The following is a 21,356-nucleotide window of genomic DNA, read 5'->3' as shown; positions in this document are numbered from 1 at the left end:
TATTTCCCCCACAAGGCGGTGGCATATTCCCCTCCGCCACAGAGAGAGAGAGCAGGAGAGTATTGCCACGACGCACCGGAGTGTGCAAGTCTTGGTGTTATGAGCCATAACTGACAGCGAAATGACCGTCCCCTGCGAGTCCATAGTCTGCTCAGCCTAGCGTGACTCTGGCGTGTTTCGGTGTGTGTGCACGCATGAGCGTTGCTGTCTGTATAAGTAAGACTGTTAGTGGGCAGTGTGGAAACGGAGCTGACATGGTTACCCTGACTCACACACACTGGCATCTTCATTCTGTTACATATTCACAGTATTCATGGGCACACACATACACTCACCTTTGTGCTTCAGTCTTTTTTTTTTTTGCATTCTGTCTCTTTCTCAATCACAGACCTAAATTGCACCCATTGTGATTGTCTGTCATTATTTTTAATTCAAAACAATTGTGCTTTCATTTATTGTCTTTCCAATTATATTTAATGAATGATTGTTGACATGCAATTGCAAAATAGACATTTAACCTGTATCAAAGCAAATTTAGAGCTTCACGCTCCTGGCAAAATCATGTTCAGATTTTTACTTGCCAACCCAACATTTATTTTTCGCTATGCATTATAAAATTTGCCAGAAATATTAGTTTTTTTATTAAATGTTAAGTTTTGTTCATTTTATTTTATTTTATTATTTATTTTTGTTTATTTATTATTTATTTATTTTGTTAAGTTGCTGGAATTTTAATGGCTATAATTTAACTCAATAAATTAATGAACACACAATTCAAAACATACTGATTGTGATTTTCTTGAGGTCTTTGACTTTGTTGTTTGTCTGTTTTTGATTTCTTGTCTTCTGTTCCTTCGTAAATGAAAAAAAAAATGCAATAAAGGTTATTGAATTTGTTCGTTTACACCCCTCTCGCTCCCTTTCATGCTTTTTCTCCACCTGTCTGCCTGACGTATTACTACATTACTGTCAGATATATTGCTGTATCTCTTTTCATGGTTTCTGTTAGCTGTGGGAGTTTAAGGTCACATAATCCATTTTCTTATCCCCTTAAGAAATTTCTATAATGTTAATGTCAACAAGAACTGAAAACCTTTTAGACATTATTACTTTCTTACAGCATGTTCCTGGTCTTACAGTGGAAAATCCATCAGTAAACTTTTCACAATCAAACCGATTCTCCGCAAACAAAATTAGCTCTCAGCCTAATTTTTTCTTCCCTGTCTATTCATTTTTGCTTGAGAATATTAATGGGCTGTGAATGCTGTTTCATGCTAACTGTTCTCTTTATATTTCCACTGTATTTGTTTCAAAGAGACATTATGTTGCACTTGTAATCTCTCTCTCTCTCTCTCTCTCTCTCTCTCTCTCTCTCTCTCTCTCTCTCTCTCTCTCTCTCTCTCTCCCTCTCTCTCAGGTGTTGGCTAAGTAAGTCTTCACTCTGTATTCTCTGGCAGTAAAGCTGTTGTTCTAAACAAGACCACTATGACTTTGGCTTGAGGGCTCTCACTTCTGCTGGAAAGAAGCGCAGAGCTCGCCCTGACATTGTCGATGAAGAGGTGAGACACAGACCTGCAGCATCCAATAAATCTAGAAACATTTCTCTTAGAGACCTGCTTTACCTGAATATGTCCCAGTGTATGGTCAGTAAAACAGACAGTTTTGTGTGTATGTGCACTGAATTATCTGTGTTTGTGTGTGAGTGAGGAAAGTGCTAATGCTGACAGGGACATGTCACTTAAATGTGCTCCTCTCTGGCTATGATAAAAAATGTATCAAAGGGGGACAAAACCTTAAAAGAGAAGTTGAAACGGACTCATAAACCTCATATGAGTGCTTAGCTCACCACTCTCTATCTCTCGTCCTCTTTCTACCTGAATATCATCACCCTTGTAAAAGGTGCCCCATGTTTATTTAAAGGTTCACACAGGTTTAAGGTATGCTTGTTAAAATAAATGTCATTCAGAAGCAGTAAGACTACTGCTTTTGATAGCCGAAGAGCATGAAGAGTTTTCAGATGTATCTGAGACCCGTTTCGCAGTTTCCTGCCCATAAATTAAGTTTGACATTTGGTCGAGTGAAGCTGGCCTGCCTTAGCTTTGAAGATGTATTCTTGTGCTGAGCTAATTTAACATAACCTTTTTTTCTTCTCACCCTTTGACCTCAGATCCTTCTGATGTCTATGAAGGACATGAACGTCGCTAAACTCACCTCCATTGATCTGCCACTGTTTAATGGGTTCATCCAGGATCTTTTCCCTGCCGTGGAGATGCGCACTGTCGACTAGCCTGTCCCATCATGCATCTGGCCTCATAATGGACTCATAAAGCCACTGAAAGTCTGTGTATTTGTGTATGAATGTGTGCTCTGACTCACAGCTCTTAAAAGCATATTTTTTTGTGTGTTTTTGATTACGCCTCTCCTATTTTTCAGAGAACAGCCCTCACATCGGCTCTTTCTCTCTCTCACTGAAGCACCTTTCAAAAGATCCATTAAAAGCCTGAGGATATTTTCCTGCCCTGTCTGTACACAATTCATAGATCTGCTTCTTTAGTACAGATAAAGGCCAATGCAAAGGTGTTAGGGGGAGCTTAGTGGATAAATATCCTGACAACACTGCAAAAGTTGCTGTTTTAAGCCAAGACAGTCTGATCTGTGAGCTGAAGATTTATAGAGATCCCTGTTTAACTGTGTGCCCTTAAAGTATAATGTGTGTGCCAGTAATTCTCAATAAATTTATAAAAGTCCACCTAGAAATGAATTACTTATTGTTTTCTCCACACTCCCTGCTTCACAGTCTAGGCAGGTTCATTTGTCTTTAGCTGGTCTCCCGTACTGGTCATCCTGGTCTGTTTGCTTGTTGTACAGTAGAGCAATGCTTGACTTCAATGCTTTCAGTGATCTTTCTTCTTGTGCAAACTGTACTGAGAGAATAATGGAAAGCCAAACCTTTATTAGGTTTAGATGATATATTTGATTCTCAAAATAACCATCTTTAAGAACAAAATTCAAAACTTGGCTAAGTTGTTTTGCCTGCTTTGATTAATGCATTGTCCAATTCTGAAAGTCACGTGACTTATGGAGTGTTTAAACCTATTCTACTGAATACAGTCTGTCTAAGAGAGAAATATTGTTTCTGAGAAAGAGTTTATGGTGTTTGTGTCTCGGGTTTAGAGATAGAAGGCAGATACAGGAACATCTGCAGAGCTGCCTCCTGCTTCTTCCACAATCAAATGCGACAAGGACAAAATTGTAGACACAGTGTGAAGCACACACACACACACACACAGTAGTACTGTATTTCTCATTCTCTGCCTCCATGCATGCCCATCATACAGTGTTTTTATTGCTGTTTTATATTACCCATCCTGCGTCTTCATCTCTACCTTACTCCAGCACAAACGCCTCAGAGCCGTTCCTTTATTCCTCCTCTCCATCTGTTTAACGAGTCGAAAGAGAACTTAGAGAGGGAGATTAAATTAACCTGAGAGTTTAGCATGGCTGCTTTAGTGCCTCTGGAGCAGTTCTGTTTGGTGTGACATCACTCAGGGGCGCAGTATCAGCGGGTGTTTTTATTAAGATGGCCGCCCACCTCTTGCCAGTTCATTTGTCTTTAGTGCTTCAGTGGGATTGACCTCCACCAAAGGGATGTTTTTCTAACTTAGAAAGAGTTTATGCAATGTTATGAAGCAATGAGCACATAATTTGGTTATACTGTAAGTATATGTTACTCTGTCTTAAACCAATTTTCTTTCTTTTTATCTGTAGCTGAAAGAAGCTATAGAGGCAGAACTTCGACATAATGGTCTCCAGGTGACCCACTTCACTGTGACATAGGTAATTCAACTGTACGAGACCAACCACCCCCGACAGCGGCAAGACGGTCACATGGAGAACCCTTCAAAACGCCCTCAGCACACTGAACCGCAACAGAGAACCGGGATTCAACCTCATACGAGGGAGAACTTTATCTTAACCTCTGTCTCTCCGTCCCTTTCTCTAGATCAATAGCTAGCAGTCTTGCTTTTCATGGTGTCTAAAGGGTAACAGGTCATTGCAAGGTTCCTCAATAACAAAACGGCTCCTTTAGCTTTATCTAAATGAGTTGTTTCCATTCATGAGTAGTTTTAAGGGCAAAGATCATGCCTCTGAAACAAATGTCTTCGCAGCAGCTGTTCTAGAGCCTAAAAGGCTACGCCAACCTTCTATCCCTCATTACCATGAAAATGAACTGCCGTCAGCGGCCATGTTTATTCAGCACCCGATACATTAACCACCAAGACAACAGAGTTTCTCTTAAACACTCTTCGCTGCTTAGAGAACATGTGGCAACAAGGATTTAACACTCATTAAAAGCCCCCCTGACTGACTCTCGGCTCACCCGTGGGTGTTTTGAAAATGATGGCATAGTCAAGACGGCAACTAGCGCTAATTGCCGCTTATGATCTTATGACGCTTATGATCTCTTTCTTTTCACTGTTGGTTTGGCTATGGCTAAAGGAGCGCCACTCCACGCTGTGCTTTTAGTACAGTTGTCTTTTCACCAAGTCTCCTCATGTCTAAAACCGTGTGTTCAGTGTTCATGTTTGTTCTGATCTTTTCTGTTTTCACTTCTGTTGTTTTTCCTCACCTCCTTCATTCTTTGTAACCCTTTCCACATGTCTCATCCTGATGTGGGTAAAAATAGAAGAGTGGGGTGGGGGTGAGGGAAATATGTGTTTCTCAGGTTTTCCTTCTTTAATGGTGTGTGTGTGTGTGTGTGTGTGTGTGTGTGCAAGTGAGATGCAGGTGAGGTCTGACAGACTGTTTTATGCTTTGCTGATGTTGTCAAAGTCTCTTTTTTCCTCTGTTTAGATGCCACCCAAATGTTCTCCTTTTGTTCTGCAAACTATAACATGTTAGAAATAGTATACTACTCTTACTTCCTTTCCAGCTGTGCTTCAGAACACCTGGCTGCAATTTTCAAGGAAACCTAAAGAGCTTAATAAGTTTATTCAGGTGGGTTTAACTAGAATCGGAAACTAACCTCTGCTGGGACGACAAACGGGGAATCCTCCTCCTTGTGTCCAAAATCGACCCATTTTTAGTAGTGTCCAAAACATTAGTTGACATTCAATTCTATTTAATTCAAGTTTATTTGTGTAGCATTTTTTACGATACAAATCATTGCAAAGCAACTTTACAGAAAATTTAGTTTCCATAAAATTTAGTAGGAGCTTATCAGTGGTGACCCAGTTTATGTGCATATGACAGGAATTTTCTGAAAAATGAATACAAGACATAGTCAACCAGATGATTAACAGCAATTATTATATGATGCAATCACAATTGTAGCAATATTTGTAGGTTCTGTGTGTTGTTACAGGGTAAGCATCATCTGAGGTCCTCTGAGGTGTTTGCATCATCTCTTCTCAGGTGTTCTGGATCCAGACTGGAGCTTGTGTAAATCCTAGTTACATCCCGTAGCGAACCAGAGAAACAAATAGAGACATAATTTCCCTAGCTGCTATTCCAACCAAGTAAAATTAATTAGTTTAACCCAAGCTAAAGAATAATAATGCACATTTGATCAGATAAAACTGCAGTCACAACTTATGAGATGCATTATTTGAACGCTTGGTGAAAGAGATGTGTTTTTAATCTAGATTTAAACAGAGAGAGTGTGTCTGAACCCCGACCATTATCAGGAAGGCTATTCCAGAGTTTGGGAGCCAAATGCGAAAAAGCTCTACCTCCTTTAGTGCATCATCGAGTACACCCTTTAAATCCCACAATGCACAGCAATAACAAGTGTACAACTGATGTATGCTCAAAGTGTAGAGAATACCCATAATGCACAGTAAGATTAACATGCCGAATTATTTTCCATTTTTTGCCAGAATATGACACCTGCAGCTGAATCATCCATCCATGCGTTCATTTTTCAAAGCGCTCATCCACTAGATACAGTGTAATACAGATATAAATTAATTGTAAATTTATTATTAAATTGTTTAGTTAGAGTTATTGTGTTCAACTGTGTTCAAGATAAATCCATCATCATCTTACTACTGGAGCTGCCAGTTTGCCAAAATGTTTATTAAACAGCAAGCACAAACTATGAAAAAAAGTCTTTCCACTGTACTCAGTGTCCAAATTCACTAACTCATTTTCATTCACTCCTTTAAGTGAACTGTATTAGTGACCTAATAGCTGATTTGATGACCACTGTATGGCACTCACTGAAAGTCAAGTGACAAGTGACAACAATGAATGATACTATTGCACAATATGTTCTGTCACAATTTTTTCCTTTCCAAATATTCTTTAATAATTAGTAATTACTGCATTATGTTTCTCATTTTTATAATGACTACACTAGTGTTCCATTTTGAACTTTAAAAGGTTTTATATACTATTTTTAAAATTGTAGTAAGATGTACAGAGTACAGAGTTTTCCATTCTGAACATAGTCCTCCCTCTCTCCCTCCAGTGTTTTTCGCCCTTGTCCCTGTCCCTGTCTAATTCTCTGTGGGTTTGGGTACTGTGTGTCTGTGTGGGTTTGGCATCCTGATGTTAGCATATGAGTGTGTGTGTGTGTGTGTGTGAGTCTAAATCTCTGTTGGTTAACATCTCTGGATACTTTCTGCATAGTTTGTGTAAATCTTTACATTTTGGGGGTCCATCTTGTTCTCTGCTCTCTCTGTGACTCAGGCTGCCTTTTCTATTTGCATCCTCCCTTTCTCTCTCCCATCTTACTTCTGTGTCTCCATCTCCGTCTCCTAACTCCTTCATATCTGACTCAACAACCCCCTTTTTGCATATCTATTTCTGGTGCCTATTTCTATCTCTCTATGCAAACATCACCACCCTGTTTCCTCATTACTTTCACTCCATATAACACACACACACAGCTTGAGTCTCCTGTGTATCAGACTCTCATCACTGTATGATTCCACCTCTATCTGATTCCTCTCCCGTTGCTGATTCATTTTATTATTTGGTGTGTGTGTTTTGTTTTGTACTTGTGTTCTTTTCTTTAAGTGTACCCTGTGTACGCTTTCAAGTTAACTTGAGTTTAAAGATAGTAAACAAAATATTGCATATGATTTGGATTCAGCCTTTTGTTTGGATCACCCTTGTAGTCAAATATATATGCATAGATTTCTGTAGCAGTGGACTTTAATCGCTACTCTCACGCTTCTCTCCTATTCACATCAATACAACGGCAAATACATTTGCCTCGAGAACTGTCAAAACTTGTTAAACAAAAACAAGCCCAGGTGTCTCATTAAAGGGAGAGGGAGATTGGCGAACCAGTTTTGCAGCCTTAGTATTGATTTGGTTTTAGTTTGAAGGATAATAGACACTTTAATGACATTAATCATAGTGCTGAATGATTGCCAGTTTAATTGAAGTTTAAAGACACATTTCTGGTGTGGTCCTACTGATGGGGCTGTGGAGGTACATAAGAATTTTGTCTTTAAAAATAGAAGAAACAGTGGTTTTGGCCACTTATGTACGCACTACAGCCTTTTAAATTCTAGTTAACAGTAGTTAAATGCCCGGTTAACATTCATTTAATAAAGGTTCACGCAATTATTGCTAATAAATGAAAAATAGGTCTTGCATTCAAATCTTTCATAGTTTTTCACATAGGATGCCCATTTTCAGTTAATTCTTGATGGATAATGTAATTTACTTTCTCATTAATAGATAGCAGATAGCAGGTGGGTCATCAGCTGAAGCACTCTCAGCTGAGACAGAGGAAAGATAGTCAATGAATCCTGATGTGACAAGAAAGAACAAGCACAAAGGAGAAAGAAAGAAGCAAAGAACGAGTGAAATGGTTGTAGAAAAGTTTGCTGATTTGTTTTCGTCCAGCCTGGTCTCTATCCACAAACTCTCTCTGTCTCTGTGCCAGTCTCTTGAGTATCACAGGAAATCACATAGCTTGTTTTTTCCCAGTCTTTCTCTTTGATCACTATGCAGCCTGCTAAAGCAGCAGGGATTGGTGGCACTTGTGTGTGTGTGTGTGTTTTGTCAGTTTGTGTACTCATGTTCTGTGAACAGTCTAATATGAAGTTTGTCAATCTGTCCAAAGTAAACTTTCAAGTTGTTTACAAAGGATGTGTTGTTCTGATATTTCTTAAGTACTGGTCCATGTACACATAGAGTTACTTCTTGGGTTGTTGTGTCTCTCAAAAATATTAATTTTTATATTAATTAATTATTAAAACAATGTGTCATTTTTTGTTCTTTATTTTAGTTCTTTTGTTTTGTGATTTGTATGGGCTGTCACACTAATTTGGACGATGTTCACTGTGCCTCTCGTCATCTCTGTCTCTTATCTTACACATTATTTCGAACTAACAACTCAAATCCCCTCCATTTCCATTTATCACGTTTTCGCTCTCTTTGGGTTTTTCCATTTCAGTATAGTTTGATTTATTGGGACAAATACCTACCTTTGCAATGACAAAGTATTTGCAGCTCAACATTTATTTTTATTTTTTTTAAGAAACCAAATATCCTTTATAAAAAGGCAACTTTAGAGGCCTAAGATAGCTTAAGAGAGAAGTCTTTTCTGTAAAATAAATTCTCAGAGTTTTATTAGGTTGATCCTCTTACAGTGTTAACTCTATTGTGTTAGTGTGTGTGTATGCATGTGTATGTGTACTGCTCTGTTCTTTTAAAACTGTCTAACAGAGCCAAAAATGTGCCTTTCCCCGGATGCTTGTGTCTCTCTGGATTTTTGCAGTCCCTTCCTCTCTCTGTTTCCCTTTTAATGTTTCAATGGGCTTCATTGGGGTGATAAGTAATGGTACATTTGCCAAAAAGAATGAGTCACTGAACATCAAAAAGAAAAATGATTAATTAAGCTGTAAAGTACAACAGACTGTGTTAAATTGTGAATAATACAGCACAGCCTTGAGTACATTATTGCTAATATAAAAACAATTAGAACATAAATATTTATTACAGAGTAATTTTTTCATTGGAAAAATATTTTAAACAAATTAATTAATGGGATAGTTCCCATAAAAATCACCCCATGATTTACTCACCCTCAAGCCATCCTAGGTGTATATGACTTTATTTCAGAATCCAGTCAGAGTTATATTAAAAATGTTCTGGCTTTTCCAAGCTTTATAATGGCAGTGAATGGGGGTCGAGATTTTGAGGCCCAATAGAGTGCATCTATACATCATAAAAAGTACTCCACATTACTCAGAGGGCTTAATAAAGGCCTTCTGAAGGGAAGCGATGCATTTGTGTAAGAAAAATATCCACATTTAAAACTTCATGAACCCTAATCATTAGCTTCCACTAACTGTCATATGTGCGTTCACCAGAGAGTGGTGTTCCAGCGGATAACATAGCTGTAGAGTAAACCCTGGTGAGACGTGTCGAACGCAGAAGCGCAGTGGAGAGAGCAAAACAAAACACCAGTCACAAATTAGAAGTACACAATGTGAATTTGTAAAGAAAAATGTCGGAGGATTTCAAAATAAGCCAAGAGGAGACTGGTTTTCCTTTGCTGTAAATAAAACTTGGTTCTCGTGAGACTAGCATTTACGGTACATCCTAGTATGACTTGAGGGTGAGTAAATCATGGGGTAATTTTACTTTTTTGGGTGAACTATCCCTTTAATCCCTACGCCTCTACCCAGCATTTTTTGTGTTCTGCTGATTATTGGGAAGTTGTTTAGTTGTTAAATTGTGATATTTGCAGTTTTCATTGAACTTTGCATTGTCATGGTGAAATACAGCTCTGACTCCTTTCTGTTTGGTTTGTGATTAAAGAACAATTTATCTTGTTCTTTGTTTATTTGCCATGTTTTCAGTATACTTGTTCCCGTTGTTGGGTTGTTTGCCTTATCAAGAAGATTCCCATTTTTCACAGAAGACAGGTGTAGGCTACATTTCTGGGACAGATAACTTTGCATTTGTGTAGGTCTCTCAATATGTTTATTTTAGTTGTGTTCTAGTGTGGTTTAGTCTAATCAAATGATTATTCTGATCTTGAACCTCAATAAAGAAGGGGGTTTTTTTGTGTGTTTTTTTTTTTTTTTTTTTTTTTGCTCAACTCTTGAATTTACAGGATTTTGTGTTTGGAGACCACAAGTTTTAAATGGTTTCATAATTTAATTGCCTGTTTTGTTTCCTAGTAGTTAATGGATATTAACCTAATTATACAGTGCATGCATTACTTATGGAGTTCTATGTTCTATGGAGGGTTTTTTTTGTTGGTTTTTTCAGCAAGCAAGGTCTCAGTTGGGTGTTTTCCCCATTTGGTGGACCACACACACCTCACTGCCATAAAAAAGCATGACCTCAATCACTGATTCTAATATTTTAATTGAAACCTCAACAGGACATTGTCTTTTTATGACACAGTGGGCCCTGTGAGCCATTCCTCTCAATTATTTCACAGCAGGTTTGATGTTGGCGGTGGACCTTACTTTCATGTCTAACTGTACTTTGATGAATGTGTGATATAATTGGATATTAATACGTTTTCATGCACGTATATGTTTTTAATCTACGTTTTGTTCTAGCAGGCCCAATTTTTACTGTGATCCTGAATCAGAACCAGGCCTGAGCCATATTGAGTGATACCAAAAACTCTAGTTACTGATGAACCTGATTGGAAAATACCAAGTAGCAGCCCTCTATATGCTGCTGGGATTCTTTTTATTTTGTACCTTTAATTTTATTACAATATTTTCAATTAGTTCATGCTTTCGTGAACAATAATTTATTGTGATTTACCACCTTGAACACTTAATTAAAACTATAATATAATGTACATTCAGCTGGACATTACTGTAAAATAAATCTTTGGTCAGGTGGTCAAATCTTGCTTTACCAGATGAATGAATGGACATGAAATATAGATTTGAGTTGAAATATCGAGTGCAGCTATGTCAGAAATTGGCTGGGCCAATGGACAATCCAGTTGTATGGCTATTATACAAAATGACTTGACTTTAAAGTGACACAATCGATCGGTCAGGATTCCAGATAGTTATGAAATAATGTCATAAGTTTTGATGTCAAATAGCTGATAGAATGGAAGTCTTTTATAAAGTTATGGCAAAAATCTTGTAATTTTTGTTTGACATTTATTTCAATCATTGTTAGAAGCCTAATCGGATGTGCTGCAGTTTTGGTATTAAAAAGTCAATTTTAGTTCTATTAAGGAGATTGTCTGCTTTTTGAGGAGTTCTAAGAGTCTGGTATTGATTACTACAAAACAGCCTTTCCTAGATACCTCCCACACAAATGCTTTAGTCATTGTTATGGATAAATTCATTCCCCCTTCAAGAGCCATATTGCATGGCTTTTGGAGAGCAGACTGGAATTAGTACTTTTAGCTCTAGTGCATTTGCTTTTTAATTCAGTCATTTTGTCTTAAATTCTTTGGATTCTGATCTGAATAGCTGATTTGAACACCTCAGGCTGTTTGTTTATTTAATTTTGCTTAGAACTCTCTTTTTTCTCTTGCTTCCCCTGCAAGAAAATTCTCCTGTAGTTTGTGCCAACTTTTTCCCCATACATTTAACCTAATTTGTTGAGCCCTTTTGTCTGTATACACTAAAATCTTTACATCACACAGACAGTTTTCTCTCATTTCTGAACTCTGTGGCCATGTTGACCAAGAAGACGATTGATGACTCTGAATGGGGCTTTTTCAGGGGCTTCCTCTGTTTCTTTCTTCCATTCCAGTGGCTGGTATAAATAGGAGTCTTACAGGGAAAAGCTTTAAAGTTCACCCAAAAAGTAAATTCTGTCATCATTTACTCACCCTCATTCTTCAAAAACTTGCATGCATTTCTTTCTAGAAACCAAAATAAGATATATATATATATATATTCTTTTGGTTTCTAGAAAGAAATGCATGCAGGTTCCAGTAATCTCTCAGGTTATTATAAATTAAATCTTTATTTATTTTTCAAAGATGAACAAAGCTCTTAGGTTTCAAAAAAACATGTAGGTGAGTAAATGATGACAGTATTTAAATTTTGGGGTGAACTATCCCTTTAAGCTGTTGTGTGATATGTGTATGTGAATGCCATTCTGATATCATTTTGAATGTAAGTGCAGTTTGCAGTGGCTCAGTACAGCTTGTATCTGTTGCCTGTGTGTCCTCCTCCCTGCTCAGAGAGGGAAGATGGCCCAGAGGAGATGTGACACTTCCTGTAGCTGTGTGTGACAGGTCTGGTGTTATTCGCTTACCCAGGCAGCCGGTCGGCCTGCTGCTTCCAGACAGGGCGTGTTTGTATGTGTGTGTATTAGACAGATGGGCTGTGTGCCGTGTTTGTGTTTGATTGTTTTGAGTTCAGTAAATGAGACTCACATGGGCTGATAAAGGGACAGGGAAAGATAAATTATCAATTAGAGGCTTCACCACAATTGCCTGCAAGTCTCTCTGCTGTCTGTGAAACCAAAGTAGGGAAATGGGACTGACAGAGAGAAGAAGTAAGGGTAAATGAAAAATAGGGAGACAAAGAGATCCAGGGTGTATTAGGAGATTCACATTCATTCTGTGTGTGTGTGTGTGTGTGTGTGTGTGTGTGTGAAGTGCTAACACTTCCTCTCTGTGTGGCCGAGCTCAGATGAGAAGCCTGATGAGAAGTGGATTGTGTTTGACGGGCCAGTGGACACACTGTGGATCTAGAGCATGAACTCAGTAATGGATGACAACGCAGTCCTCACACTCATCAGCGGACAGAGATTCTCCATGCCCGAACAAGCACCAGTGCCGGACAATACTCGACACACACTGAAACCTCTAATGCCGCCCCAGGGTTATTTCACTTCTGATTCCAGACCTGATACTGTGCACTTCACCTCACTAACCCATCAGGGTACTACACAGAACTATTTATAATCTCCTTCACTTATGCCCTTTTCATCAGTTACCGGGTAAATCTCATGAAGAAATGCCTACGGCATAATAAAAGTTTGAATTCTTACCTTCTGAAAGTAAGAATTTTTATTTGCAAATACTTTTTTATTCTGCAAGGACATGTTAGATTGATTAATTAATACAAAGATATTTCTATTTCAAATATATGTCTAAGTCTGCATATTTGAATGATTTCTGAAGGTTCATTTGACACTGAAGACTAATGGCTGCTGAAAAACATTAGCTTTGACACCACAGGAATCAATTGCATTATAATAGAAAACTGTTGTTTAAACTTAAAGTTGTTTTATTTTTAATAATATTTTACAATATAACAGTATTTTTCATCAAATAGATTTCATTTCATACATGCAAAATATAATTTCTTATTTATTTATTTATTTTGTGTTAGTTTGAAATAGGACGCTGTCATGTTCTTGACAGGTTCATGAGGTTCACAGTTCTTTGCTTATTTGTTTGGGTTCTAGCATTAATGAGAGAGAGTGTTGCAGGTCTCATTATTGTTTGAAGTGGAGGATCTAGCTGTGGCGTCTTCTGCTACTGTGTGTCATTGTGGTATGGTTTACAATGACTACTCTGACTTGACCTGAAAGCCTTAAGTTTAGTCCTGGATGGAAAAATGACAGAAGGTTTGGGACCGCAGTGTTAAGCATTGTGTTATATGTTTGGCAAAGTGCTTCATCTCTCTCTCTTTCAAATCAATTGATCATCTCAGACAGCTGTTTGACCTCTACAAAGGCAAGAACCTCACTTTTAAGAAGACTCCCTGTAAGGAGCTGGTGCCCTTCACTGGACTGAATGGAATATAAGAAACAGACTTTTATTGTGCTTTTGGTACCTTTTTGAAGCTTGTCATTTCCAGTTGTAATTACCTGGAAACCAGTGTGTTGCTCATAATATTTAGAATAACATTAGGATGATTGTTTTATGGTTAAACTAGTCCTTTAAAGGCATGCTTTTGTTTATATTGGGGGTGTATGGTCACAGTTAAACATTTGTTTTCCAATCTTGCAGTGTCTGGCTTAATTTGAAAAATAAACTCAATTAAACATACTATTTAGCTTTACTGTAGCTAATTTACAAAAGTGTAATACTGTAATTCTGGACAGGTGAGCCCAGCAGCCGTATGGTGGAGCTCTGGTTCAGCTTCAGTCTCGCATGGTCTCTGTGCGCCTCTGTAGATGAGGATGGATGCAAGAAGATTGACAACTTCCTGCAGGAAATAGAGGGAACTTTCCCTAACAAGGTATACGGCGGCGTATGGACAATTAAAAATGGAGCGTGTCATTTCTGTGCCATTAATGTCACCAAATAGAATTTTTGATCCATATATTTATTTAGATATTTATTATAATTAAAGCATTCTTGTTTTATTTTTTGAAGAAATGTGAAGGGGTTTCATGTTTTTAAGTATCCAAATACTTTTGGGGGCCAAAATGTAGACCACATACAGTGTCAAATAGATAACATTTATGTGTAATTAATGTAAATGTATGCACACACATGCTCACATGCTAATGTTACATGAAAAGTACTGATGCTCTGTTTTTGCCTACAGATACAAATATATAACTGGAGAAATAATCACCTTGTATTGAACCTCAGGACACCATCTACGAATACTACATGGACACCAAGAACAAAATGTAGGCGTAATTTGAGGACAAGCTGCCCAAAGGCTGGCGCTACGCCTCCAAGTGAGGTGTGTGTGTGTGTGTGTGTGTGCCCCCATCCTCCCCCTATTCAGGGGTCTTTGCCAGCCGCCTGCGGGCTCAGTCAAAGGGCTCTCGCCTGGCTCCCTCCCAGACTTCTGAATTCCCCATCTATTCATATTTCTCATCTTTTTCATCCTTCTTCGTCTCTCTGCTCTCATTTGTCATGTCAGTCCAACTCTTTCCCCTTCATTGCCCTTTGTCCTCTTGGCTCTCTTTGCTGCCTCTTTGTCGGCTGTCCATTTTTCCATCTTGGGTTTTTTTTCCTTACCTGACTCATTTTTTTATCCCTATGTTCATTTGAAATGTCTCGCTACATCTTTCAATTTTTAGTCTTTCAATCAGGACTTTTCACCTCCTTTTCCTCTTCGGTATTCTCATTCATTCAGCTCTCTCAACTCTATTTCCTCCCACCCATTTTTGTTCTTTCTCTCTCTCAAGCTCTGTATTCTACTTTTTCTCTTCATTTTGTCCTCTTTTTACAGCCGCCCTACTTTTCAACTTTCTTGCTGGCTTCTTTTTAATTATCATCTGTCTCTCTGCAGCTCTTCGTTCTATAAGATCGTGGTCCCCACTGTGGACACGGTGTGCTATCATAACCTGGTCATGGCTCTGGTGTCTGCTCAGCACCCTGTGTTCCTGACAGGTCCTGTGGGGACAGGAAAGACTTCAGTGGCCCAGAGTGGACTCAGTCTCATGGGCGATGCTCACCATCAGTATGTTCTCACAGGTGATAGCAAAAGTGTGATAAGATAGCACTTAAGCAAGTATGCAAGAATATATCTTGAAATATTTTTTACCCATACAATTTTTACCATACAAAATTTTTGATAGTTTTATTATCCATTTATTAAATGATAAAAAAAAAAAAAAAAAAAAACATATTTATATATATATATATATATATATATATATATATATATATATATATATATATATATATATATATATATATATGTATATATATATATATATATATATGTATATATATATATGTATATATATATATATATGTATATATATATATATATATATATATGTATATATATATATATATATATATATATGTATATATATATATATATATATATATATATGTATATATATATATATATATATATATATGTATATATATATATGTATATATATATATATAATAAAAAACTTTAGTGCATTGAATGATTGGACCATCAGTAGAAACTTTGGAAAGGGTCTTCAGGAGGACTATTTCTAAAATAATAGAGCTGTAATTAGAGTTGAATCAAAGAATGTGTAATAATGAATGAATAATAGGTCATTTTAGATGTGTTAAGAATATTTCCTAGCATAAAAGACTGGCATATTAAAATAATGATGAGTTCTGCAGCTTAGAATAAAAATAGCTCCAGAGAACAAAAATTCAATGTATTACTACATTAAGTTTGAGGTCGGTAAGATTTTTTGTTAACACTTTAGAATAGGGAACACATATTCACTATACCAAGATTATGGTAAAGATTATGTATGCTCATCAGGGATGCATTAATTTGACCAAATATATTGTAGAAACGGTAAAAGTGAAAATTTAAAATAACCATTCTCTATTTGAATATATTGTCAACTGTAATTGATTCCTGTGATGACAAAGCTTTCAGAGCTTTTCAGAGCTTTCACATTTCATTCTAATATGCTGATTTGGTGTATGAGAAACATTCTTCATATTATCAATATAAAAAAAAAACAGTTTCTGTGAAAACTGTGATATTTAAAAAAATAATAAGAAGAATTCTACAAAGGATTAATAGAAAGTTCAAATGAAAACAAATAAAACATGTAAATGTATTTACTGTCACTTTTGATTAATTGCTTGCTGAATAAAGTATCAATTTCTTTCAAAAGCAAAACACCTCAAACTGAAGAGTAGTGTACACTCACACACAGAACTGTTATATCAGTCACCTCCAGAATGTTCTGAGCTCTCTCTCTCTCTCTCTCTGTGTGTGTGTATGGTTAATCAGTGTGTGCAGAGATATTTTAGTAGTCCACTCTCACATCTGTAATGAGCTGAGTCATTGCTCAGATGGCCCAACTTGACGAGCAAATATTAGAACACATGGTGAGATCGCTACCATCATCATCATCAATCTCCAAATATCATCATTTGTTATTATAATTAAGAGTTTTCCACTAATCTCCAAATCTGCAGTCACACTCACTGAATATTTAAACTACTTTGGGTTTACTTGCTAACATTCTTGTCTTCATAATATTATTTTTATTCTTGTCTTTCTTTTAGACTAGCTTTAATAACGTGCAGGAGATCATCAAGTCTCGGGTTGAGAAGAGGATTAAAGGTGTGTTTGTTCCAGTGGGAGGGAAAAAGATGGCTGTTTTCCTGGATGAACTCAACAAAAAATCCAATAAATCCAATAGTAAAAAGACTAACCACAATTTTGTATAAAAATATTCCAATTTTGTTTAAATACTGAAAACTATCTGCTATGGGATGTATGAAAACTTTAATAATATCAAGTACAGTTGATATACATGGAGTCTACATTACGTTTGAACTGAATTACACTGCAGCTGTGAAGAAAAGTAGGCATAGGAAGAAGTAATAAGAATCCTAATACAATTCTCACCTAGTAAGCACTATAATAAACCATGCACTGAAGCACATGACTACAGATGGTATATTTGGATTAAACCAGTGGTTCTTATTTTTGACATAGCCCAGATTGAAACTAGCTTGAAGATTCATACAAATGATGACAAAACATGAGCAATTTATCATAAAGGGTCTGAGTTGTTTCTAGTTTTTCTTTTTGAATAATGAAAACCGTTATATTGGGGGGAAAAAATTAAGAAAACAGCATAAATTATTAAATTAAATTATGAAACTATGCGATTTAATATACTGTTTCTTTAAATATATTATTGTTGCAAAAATGAATTAAACATTTCATTGTAGAAATGGCTTTTAATATATCCCCCCCAAAAAATGTATACATAAAAGAGATACTGTTTTCCTAAAGCAATATATTCACCCCAAAATGAAATATCGGTCATCATTTACTCACCCGTATGTAGTTGGTTCTTTCTTCTATGGAAAGCAAAAGGAGGTGCATGAGGGATGAGAGGATGATGATTGTGACTGTCAAGCTCCAAAAAGCACATAAAAGCGCTGCATCATAAAAGCACCATAAAAGTTGTGGCCTAATGGTTAGAGGGTTGGACTCCCAATCGAAGGGTTGTGGGTTCTAGTCTCGGGCCGGACGGAATTGTGGGTGGGGGGAGTGCATGTACAGTTCTCTCTCCACCTTCAATACCACGACTTAGGTGCCCTTGAGCAAGGCATCGAACCCCCAACTGCTCCCCGGGCGCCCCAGCATAAATGGCTGCCCACTGCTCCGGGTGTGTGTTCACAGTGTGTGTGTTCACTGCTCCGGGTGTGTGCATTTCGGATGGGTTAAATGCAGAGCACAAATTCTGAGTATGGGTCACCATACTTGGCTGAATGTCACTTCACTTTTTTTTTTTTTTTTTTTCAAATATGTTGTGCTATATTCCAAATATATTCCAAAAGTATGCAAAGAACAGACTGAGATTCAGACTAAAACACCATTCACTAAAAACCTTGCCCACCACCCACTGTACCTGATATATGCAATAATGTCTAAGCCTTATAAGCGAAGCTCTCTCTCTCAGGTGATGTTTTAATATAATGTTTCTGTGCATCAAACTCAAACCAAACTTATCTGCTCTATTTATCTTCTGTTTCATCCGCCCCTGTAATTCCTTTCTCCTCTTCTCTTCTCTCCAGGAGTCTCAGATAAAGCACATTTATTGCACCATGATCAGTCAGAAGCTGCTGGAGTCTGAGGAGGAGGTGAAGCCCACAGGGAGAGTTCTGACTCAGGCCACCCTGGAGCTCTACCATGCCAACACCGCCCATCTTCAGCCTCATATATCATGATACCAGAAAGGTTAAATAAAACATATCAGTCCATTTTGCCACTTCAACACCACAAGCCTGAGATTCAGATGTGTTTGAGGAAAAGAGTGACTGACCGGAAAAGACTGTCTCTCACTTTTCATCTGAGACACATACATGGTCATACAATATAACACCTTTTCAGAACTCTTTCAAAGCATCTGTGAATACAAGGACACTTAGAGCATTTCTTTTGAGCTTGATCAGACAATATATATATATAAACATGAAATTAGACTTCAGGCTTTGTGCATGTACAATATGTCCTCCAATGCAGGTTGTTCCAGAGTTTATTACGAGCACACAAAGACTTCCACGACACAAAACAGAGCATCACCTGCCCCTGGATTCATGAGTGCTTCAGGTACAAACAGGCACAGGCCTGCACATAAAGATACTTGTGTCAGAAGAAACCAATAAAGTTTTGTGTATGTTTCAGGGTCTTCTCTTCTTTATCGATTGGTGGACAATGCAGACATGGACACTTTTGTGGGTCTTTTGTTTAAAAAAAATAATAATAATTTCATTGGCTTTTCCATTTCAATGTCCCCTACCACACAGTTTTCCCCAACAAACAGCCCCCTCTATTTGGTGGGGAAGCCGTGGCCTAAAGTAGAGTTTGACTCCTAACCCTAGGGTTGTGGGTTTGAGTCTCAGGCCAACAATACCACAACTGAGGTGCACTTGAACAAGGCACCAAACCCCCAACTGCTCCCCGGGCTGCAGCATAAATGGCTGCCCACTGCTCCGGGTGTGTGTTCACAGTGTGTGTGTGTGTGTGTTGTGTGTGTGTGCACTTTGGATGGGTTAAATGCAGAGCACAAATTCTGAGTATGGGTCACCATACTTGGCTGTATGTCACTTCACTTCACTTCACACACACACACACACACACACACAGTGCTAATTTATGTTTCACCAGGTGAATGACCTGAAGATTTTTTAAATAAACTACTGTTCAGATGTTTGTCAGAGGTCTCTTATATTCACCAAGGCTTCATTTATTTGAACAAAAAAAAAATACAATACAGACAGTAATGTTATTAAAATGTTAATACAGTTTGAAATAACTTTTTTGTATTATTATTTTAATATATTTCAGCATGTAATTTAATCCTGTGATGGAGTCAAATGACCTAGCATGAAATCCTTCTGAAAAGCTCATTTGATGGTCAACATTTCTTTTTATTATTATTAATTTGGACAATATTTTTATATAAAAAAATGTAAACAACACCATTTATTTACAAAAAAGTACATTTTGTAACATTATATGTCTTTACTGTAACTTTTTATTAATGCTTCCTTGCTGAATGAAAGTATTACTTCATAAAATCTTACTGACCTAAAACTTTTGAAATGGTAGTGTAAATCAATAAATAAAATCTAAATTTTAAATAAATATACTTTTACAAATAGACATATTTAAAATTATTTAATTTGAATTTATTTATTGATTCTTCATCAAGTTACACTCCTAGCCCTACATATATATTAACATTGTATTTTTATTAATTTTTTTTCTGTAGGTGAATTCCTGAGGGAACCACATGTGTATGAAGATCTGTTGGACTTCAAAGCTCTGAAGGTTCATTTGGAGAACCAGTTAGAGGACTATAACCTCACACCTGGTGTGGTGCCCATGAGCCTGGTGCTCTTCAGAGATACTATAGAACATGGTGAGAGTACAGTCAGAGTGAATGGAGTAGTTTAACTTAGTGGAGAAGATCTGGGCCAAAAGATTGCAAGCCTGCGACAGGAACTCCAAGAGCTATCACCATTGTGGCTTTAAGTGAAGCTGCTTCTGGGTGACAGTCTCTGTAACTTATCAAGGTGCCATTGAAAGATGACTTCATATAAAAAACAAATTTCATTTGTGCTGTTCTATTGGAGCCATCAATATTCATGGAACAGTTTTATTACAGCTCTCATCATTTGCTTACGTCCCCATCACAATACCCATGATTCAGTGCGCACTCTCAAGTCCCATAATTTAGTGACCAATCTCCTCAGCTCTCATTCAGGGCTTGCACAAATATAACTTTCTTCAAAATCACACACACTTCAGCCCTAAGATCCCCCACCAGCATGAATAATTACCTTTCTCATACCCACAAAGAAGAATGCAATCGCGTTACAAACCCCTCAGCAGGGAGAATAATTAGGCGGCCGGTTCCCCAGCCTATGTCACTCACCCGCATACAGGCATTTACTGTCAAAGGCACATATAAGAATACTTTATATGCATCCTGTCATGCACATTAAAATAGTCTCACATTCAGCTCAGTGAATGTGTCTCAAACGCCACAAACACTCAATGACATGCCGCTGTGCATAGCTGATTGATTACAAAATTAGCAAGCATAACGTGTATGTTTATATGACGGCATGTTCAAATTAGTTTCCTTTGTGATCAGTTGTTTGTTCAGTTTCCTGCAGGAATGATGTGTGCCTGTGTGTTTGTATTCATTGACATTTTAATGTGTTTGTAAATGTTGCATTGACCAAATGACACACATGATTCATGCAAGTAAATGAACTGTTATGATTCTTATGATGGAGACAGCGTCCTCTTCCTGCCCCCTCAGTAATGCGTTTGGTATGTGTGATCAGTCAGCTCCGGGGGGACATGTTGCTGGCTGGTATCGGTGGCTCAGGCTGCCTTCATCTTTAACATGTTCCATGTCGAGGTCTCCAAACAGTCCCGCTATCAAGATTTCAGAGAGGGTGAGTTCTGCACGCAATCTATACATTT

The 21,356-nt window shown here is 37.4% G+C and overlaps 1 pseudogene; it reads left to right on the top strand.

Moving 5' to 3' along the window:
- LOC113052439 (dynein heavy chain 2, axonemal-like) overlaps nt 1-21,356 on the top strand; it is an 88,673-nt pseudogene that overhangs the window by 50,810 nt on the left and 16,507 nt on the right.

This window comes from Carassius auratus, chromosome 32, assembly GCF_003368295.1.
Source record: "Carassius auratus strain Wakin chromosome 32, ASM336829v1, whole genome shotgun sequence".
NCBI lineage: Eukaryota > Metazoa > Chordata > Actinopteri > Cypriniformes > Cyprinidae > Carassius > Carassius auratus.
This window is presented reverse-complemented; position numbering and strand designations above follow the sequence as displayed.